Consider the following 6,409-nt stretch of genomic DNA (forward strand, 5'->3'; position numbering starts at 1 on the left):
CACCCCCGGGAGCTGCGGGCACACAGCACTGCCAAAATCCCATGGAGCCACAAAATGAGGTTACACGGAGCACAGGAGAGCTGCTGCTGGTGCGCGCTCAGAGGAGGGAAGCACTATTTCACCAGGATAACTCCCAAGCACGCATAAAAAACCATCTTGCTGTATACCAATAGCAGGGTTAATAAACTGCACAGGTAAATCCCAGAAGATGAGGGCCTCCCATGAGCGACCACGCTCAGGACATGCTGTGTATCTTACACGTCTCTCTGCAGCATCTTTTCATGCTCTCAGCATCAGCTTTCCTGGGGAAAGAGGCTGCAGAGAAGAGCAGAGATGCTGTGGCCGGGACCAATCCTTCTCCCACTGAACCCTCCTGTTCCCACCGACCTGCAGCCAGGGTCTTCCTGAGCCAGCACTCGTATCCACTGCATTGCATTTAAATGCTAGAGATGAACTGTTCTTCCTTGAATTTGTCTAATTGCTTTTTTTAATCCATTTACATTTCTGGCACCCAGACTATCTAAGGCAACGAGCATATCTTATGCAAAAGCCAGAGACCAAATGCAAATTGCAGCAAACTCAAGAGAAAGTTACGCACCATCCCATGATACAAATTTCCATTCTCTTTTTGCAGCTTGCAGAAATACTGAGTCTGAGAAAATACAAAAGACAACTCTGTGGCTTAGAGCTGCACCTTGCCAGAGATAGTACAGTCCTGGGAAGCTGAAGCTCTCTCATCCTCCCCGTTGTTGCTTGGATACAAGAGTCATCAATTCTCACTACATTCACTACAAAACAATAGAAATTCAGGATCATCTTAATCCATCACAGCACTGTCAGGGAGCCCCTACACCCCTGCCCACGGGCACTCACTTTCAGTAACACCGCACACAGAAATGCCACGGGCAGGGGGCAATAAACCCCAAGGCTGCCCGCAGGGCACGATCCTTCAGGCCGATTTCATCATTTCAGCGGTGATCTTACCTGGACAGCCAACTCCTGCGCAGCAGTTTTCAAAATAAATAACAACACACAGTAGGGCAAAATCCTGTCATTTACCAGTTTGCAAAGACTCATTCTCTAACCACAACCAAAGAGCATTTGAAAGGACTGGTGATGTCTTCAAACCTGAATGTATTTACTCATGATTACCCAAAGTCAACTCCAGTTTGGGACACTGATCCCAACCACCTGTAGCTCACTGCATGCTTGGAGGAAGGGATGGACTGGCCCTACGAACCCTTGAGAAGGAACCTGACCGCCATCCCGCGGGAATAGTAGTGAGCCTAATTACAATGAAAAAGTAAAAATCTTAACTGGGGCCAGGTGCTGCAGATGCTGTATAAACTCAAACCAAAAATCCTGCTGCCTGCCCCCGAAGAGCTGTCGGTGCTGCCTCTCCCCTTTGGGGCCGAAGGCTCCTCGCAGCACTGGGGTGTGGGAAGGGCTGCCAGGGATGCCCCAGAGCCTGGGCTTCAGGCAGGGTTGTGGAGCTGCTTGGACATTCCCGGAGGAGCACCTTCATGTTTGAACAGGCTTTGCCAGAGCTGCTGCTCCCGGGGCGCAGCCATTCCATGGAAGAGTAGCCTGTGCCATAAGAAACCTGCGGGACAGCAGCTGGATTGGCCTGAAATCACCGTTGGCTTTGCGGAGCTTTACCACCACCTTCCCAGCAGTGTATTTGTGCCTTTATTTTCAGGACAGACTGGCTTATATTCCATTTTTAATGAGAAAGGGAAACATATTCTAAATGAAGAAATAATACAGTCCAGCTACAGCGCTACCACGGACCGGGGCAGGTTTAAGTCAGAGCTGCCTGCTCAGCTATCGATAGGGTTTCAGAAAATCAGTGCTGGGATATTTGCACCAGGATAATGGCCCAGGCTAAGCCTGCAAGCCTTCCCAGACCTTCCCATCTAACCCAGGATCATCACCGTCCCTCTTTCACCTGTTGCCTCTTGGCCGTGCCGTGCTGCTGTCCAGGCGCCCGTACCGGCACCCTCACCGGGAGCCGTGGCGAGTGCTCAAAAGCCACAGCAGCCGCCAGCTCACCAGCTTTTCTTCTTGTTTCTTCTTCGCAGTAGGTGGAAATGCCCCCACAGCCTAATTCCCCTTTAGGCAGGGAAAGGGGCACGACTCCACACACGGTGTTGGCCAGGGTCGCCTCCCGCTCTGCGCGGAGGAAAGGCGAAGTCCAGGTGCACGCCGCGCCAGCACGCTATCGCCAGGGACAGATTGCGCATCCCGGGGCGTGCCGTTCACGCGGAGGCAGGCGGGCGTTCACGTTCACCTAGGCAGCGGCAGCGCAGACCTCAGAGCCGCCGGCACGGGCTGAGGATGTCACCCGGCGCAGAAATTGCATCCGCGCTGTTGCTTTTGCTCCCTCTCCCAGAAGAGAGTGTGGGGACGGCTCTGATGGAGAGCTCACACCGTCACCGTTGGCCGTGAGCCTCGTCAGCCTCTCCCCACGGGCTGGCAGGGACGTTTGTGCTCGGAGGTTGACGTACCCCGGTGGGAAATACCTGCCCCAGTCCCCCTCCCCTCGACAGGCCGTGTTGCTGTGCAGCGACTGTCAGCAAGCTGAGAATGGCGTTTATTTAATTGGCAAAGGGCTTTGCTGTTGACCACAGAGGAGCAGGACAGCGTCTGCTCGATACAGTGACAAGCCCGAGAGGGAAACGGAGCCAGGAAGGCTACCCACTGACGAGCCACATGCAGAGATGGTCTTTGCAAAGCGGTTTGGAAGGGGCCGGGTTTCGGCCCAGCGCTGCTCCTTCCCACCCCACTCCCACCCCAGCTGGGGGCTGTGCTCTCCCCCGGCGCCCCGCAGCAGCCCTCCTTTACCCCAGCCTGCTTCACTTCAGCTGTTAAACTCCTCGCCTGGTGGATTACCTATAATTTATGCCGCCAGTGCCCTTTCATGGATTATAATTCTGTATGAGATGTTTGTGCTGTATCCTCCCCCCGTATTAAAGTGTCAGGAGTATATCCCCAGGCCATCCATCTTCAACACTTCCGCATGGGCTTGGCAATTCTCTGACATGAATATTATGGCTCTCAATGCAGAGTCTCCATCACTCAAGCTGACAAGTGTTAGAATCTCCTCTCTTGAACAGGGTAAGTGACCTTTTCATATGCAGCGTAGATTCCCGGTCACGCTGCATCTGGTGCAGTGAAACCAGTGAGTGCCAGCAATTCCCTAAAGTCTTAAAAAACAAGTCACATGTCCTTTTCGACTTGCAAAACCAACCCTTAGCATGACAAAGTTAAAGGGCCTTAATCAGCCCCTGGTTAGCCCCTGCTAGTGCCAGTCCCATAGAGGAGGATGAAAAAAGCATCTGTGCGATGCCTTCTGCAAGATTTATTGACGGGGTTTTTCAGAGAAAGATGGGGAATTTGGGTGTCTGGCTTGCTGGAGTATATAAGAAAGATTTTTGTGACCAGTTAGTGACTTTGAAACCTCAACTCTGACCCTAAGCAACATTTTTTTCAAGTGAGGTGCTTAAAGTTAGATCCCTAAACCGCACCAGCCTGGTTTTCAAAGCTGCTAAGCACCTGGGCTTCCCACAGTGTGTGCAGGAGCTTCCCTCTACCTGTGCCTTGAGAGAAGCAGAGGGAGACAACAACCCTTAAAACCCCTTCCAGCTCAGACCTTCACAGCTGTGCTGCAGTGGGGACACTCCAGTCCACCTTGCTTGGCAGAAGGGGAATCCTCTGGAACTCTAACTGTGTGGCGGTTCAAGTTAAATCCATCCTACAGAATTCCCACGTTACTCCAAGTCTTCGGTTAAACTGGTGCCTAATTTTTTTTTCTTCTCTAGAGAGCAAAGGTACTTTCATAGCAACTTTGCCACCTTCCCCTACCAAGCTCCCCCGTGGCTCATCACCAGCCCAGCCAACAGAAACTTGTTAACACCTTTTCAGCTCCCTCTTATTAAAGTTATGGCAATTAACAGCTTCACTATTTACAAAACAAATCCTCTTTGTAACACCTGAGAAAAAGAGTTACAAGTGTTTCCCAAACATTTCTCGGTTGGGGAGGACACCTACAATAACTGTCTACAGGGAGCTGGTGCATCTGCTCTCCCTGGCTGGAGAGGACAAGTCCGTATTCACCATGAGTTCCTACTGTGCTTCCATCCAGGAGGCCTGATCGGCAAGCACAGGTCTACTGGCCAAGTTTCTTACCCAAGGGTTACTCCAAGGGGAAAGAGGTGTACAGGGAACCTGGGTGTGAATTCATTGCCCACCCGCTGGTCCTCACTCGCCTCTGGCCGGCCACGTGTGCTGCTGCACCAGAGCCGCTTGTGGGTAAGGTAGGTTGCTCCCCTCCGAAGATGTCCCCACGGGTGGCTGGGGGGCAGCGGGTAACGTACAGCAGTTTTACACCTCTGTGGAGGGATTCACAAGCTTTTCTTTTTTTTTTTTTCCCCCACCTCTTTTTCTGGTTCCCTGCTCTCTCCTAGGATACATCCCATGCTCCCCACTTTGCAAATCACTGCCCTGGCTTACAGTGCAGTAAATTCCCCCTTTTCAAACAAGCCCCAAGGAGATGAGCAATATAACAGAAGACTGATGGATTAGAGACAATCAAATAAATGTAACTCACAACGGACTTTCAAAATTCATTCCTTCCTCCTCTATTCCTCTCCCACCCCACCCTCCCTTTCTCCAAACACACACAGTGGCCCCTAATTTATGACCAAGAAAGGTGACCTGTTCCCTAACGAAAACATTATTTGGGTGCAGAGGTGAGCTGGGACAACTTCACACGAGAGCACTCCCAGCCAAAGTGGACTCGGTCCAAACACTTCTGAAGTTTAGAAAAGACCCCCTCTAAAGCCTATATCACATCTCAGACCCAAAGTCATCCCTTCCAGAGGGTCTGAAATGCAGAGGAAAGGAGAGGGAGTTGGTGGTAACTCCAAGTGCAGTAAGGAGCAGAGGCTGATGACCACAGCTAAGGAAATGGTCACCAAAAGCACTTAGGAGGCAAAGACGAATAGCAATCATGTGGGACAGTTGGACAGGGCCAGAAAATGAAACGGAGTAAGTCTAAATCTGTTGTGGAAGGGGAAGGTAGAAGTTTACAAGGAGAAGGACGTGATGGGAAATAGAGAGGGAGGTCTCGAGTAGTATTTCAGCTTTTGTTTGCCTTCCTTCACTAGTTTGTCTTCAGTGTCCTACACAACATTAATCGAAGCCACTTGTGGGCACGTCCAGAAGAGAATAGCTCGTCAGGGGACATACGACCACAGAAGCCTGGACAGTATACGGCCCTTAATTTCCTCTTCTGATGCTTTCAGTAGCTCATGGGACGCCATAAAAGATGATAATGACGAGGTCAGTGGAAAGACTGTAAAACAGTGGGGAGAGGCACAAGCGTTACCTCACTTGGGCTCAAACTCGGGCCATGCACGGACCGCGTTTGCTGGTTGCAAGCTCTTCTGCTTGGAACAGCGGCTGCACTCCATGTCCCACCACACAGCCTGGCTGCCAGCGCTCAAAACTGCGCTGTGATGAGTTACGTGGTCTGAAATGTTGGGTTGTGAAGTCAGTAGGACTCTTGTCATTGATTTAGATCAAGCCTGACAGTTTGGTCAGACACAGACAAGGGTGAGGACAACGGTTCTCATGTTTCTTCCCAATTCCACAGTTCTAACTCATAATACTATAGCCCCTGGCCTGACTTTTCTAGGGGATCATCCATCAAGAATATAGCTGACAGCTTTAAACACAGTAATTTCTATTTCTCTCCCTTTTGCCCAGTGCCTTGAAGCTAAACCTACTCTGGCCCAGATCTCCGTCCCCACTCCTGCCAGGCAGACACTTCTGCGGGCTAGCTGCCACCAACTATGATAGGGACAAGGCACCTCCTCCCTATCTATCACTAAGTGGATTTCAAAGGCAATAAGCAAGAGAATAATTAAATTAACTCAGTCCTGAATACCTCCCGAGGTGCCGAGCATTCCCAGCACTGCAGAGCACCGCAGGTGTCTGGAGAGCAGGTAATACCAGTCGGTGGCAGGCTGCAAACCTGGCTCTGGGGGACATCTCTGCTGGCCCTGGAGCACCGGCGGCAGCCGATCCTGGACAGCAGTGCTGGGAAGAGACTCTCAGGATGGCTTTGCTCGAGCCAGCTCAGGTCCAGGAGTAGACCAGCTATGTTTAAACTTTGATGTGCTTAAGTTAACAAGCCCTATCCCAGGGCAAACACCATTGTACTTCCCAGCTTGGACTACTTCACCCTCTGCTCCTTGCCTCATGGGCTTTCCCCCTGAAGGGTGCCAGGACTATCACCTCAGGCAGCAGTCTCAGCTCCTATTTTACCAAACAGCCTACTATTTAAATTCCCTGTGAATCATCTATATGCTTTTGACAGCAGCACATTCATTTCCCTCCCCCCCCC

This window comes from Pelecanus crispus, chromosome 8 (assembly GCF_030463565.1).
Source record: "Pelecanus crispus isolate bPelCri1 chromosome 8, bPelCri1.pri, whole genome shotgun sequence".
NCBI classification, from domain to species: domain Eukaryota; kingdom Metazoa; phylum Chordata; class Aves; order Pelecaniformes; family Pelecanidae; genus Pelecanus; species Pelecanus crispus.